Below are 1,206 nucleotides of genomic sequence, written 5' to 3'. Positions count from 1 at the left end.
GAGAGAGAGAGAGAGAGAGAGAGAGAGAGAGAGAGAGATTGTCTTTTAAAGTCTGTTAAGTAGGGGAGGTGGTGGGGGGCTTAGGAGGTGGCACACGCCTTTAATCCCAGGACTCAGGAGGCAGAGGCAGGTGGATCTCAGTGAGTTTGAGGCCAGCCTGGTCTATAGAGGGCATTCCAGGCCAGCCAAGGCTACACAGAGAAAGCCTGTCTAGAAAAACAAAACCAAAGTCTGTTAAACAAAGTGGATCTTTTAAATGTTACGTTAGTTACAATTAGTTTGGCTCCAAGTTTTTGAAGAATGGCTTGCTTCAGGGAGCCTCTGTCTCTGAATTCCTACGCTTCTAGGACTTAAAAGGTTGCTTATTCTCCCAGGGTGCTGACGTAGCTGCCCAAGACAGTCAGGGCAAATCCACTACCACCAAGTTCTTTTTTTTTTTTTTTTTTTTTTTTTTACACTTTAAAAACCCAATACTTCATTAAGCAATAGAAAATTATGAGTGACTTTTGAGATCTTGAACCTCAACATTTTGTTGCTATTCAGATCATCTTCACATTGTTACCATGGGTTTCCAAAGAAGCTGGGGCCTTTCCACGTCATTGTCGCTGTGTTCCCAGCAGCGGAGCTTACCACCAAGTTCTTGGTCTCTAATGGGGAAGGCAAAACAGGGTCCCAAGGTCACAGCCCTTAGGAAGCCCCTGAGAGTACGAGGAGGGGTAGGAGAGGGCAGGAAGAGCATGACTGTAGCCACCACGGGATACGGTGCACAAACAACAGGCGCTGCTGGGAAGGGTGCAGAGCAGCACCGGAGGAGGATGGAGAGGAGAAAACAAGGCCCTTTGTGACCCAGGAAACACGTGGCCCTGGACAAGAGCACAGCAAGAAGGAGCTGGTTGCATCGTGCCATCCAAAACCACTCTCTAGCTTCCCTGGCTCCTCTTGTGTGCTCTTTGAGATGAACACGCACTTCCTGTTTCCCCCTAGGCGTGGCGTGTTAGGAGTGGAGAGAGTTGAGTGCCTACAGAGGGTGGAGGGTGGGGCAGAAGCCAGGTGCCGTTGATGTTGAGTAAAGGGCAACTGGGCATGCTCTTTTTTAAAAATTTTCTTTCTTTTTTTTTTTTGTCTTAACTAATTTTATTTATTTATTTATTTATTTATTTATTTATTTATTTATTTATTAAAGATTTCTGTCTCTTCCCCACCGCC

The sequence above is a fragment of the Alexandromys fortis genome, unplaced genomic scaffold (genome assembly GCF_014885135.2).
Source record: "Alexandromys fortis isolate MF-2015 unplaced genomic scaffold, M_Fortis_MF-2015_v1.1 scaffold_22, whole genome shotgun sequence".
NCBI classification, from domain to species: Eukaryota; Metazoa; Chordata; class Mammalia; order Rodentia; family Cricetidae; genus Alexandromys; species Alexandromys fortis.
This window is presented reverse-complemented; position numbering follows the sequence as displayed.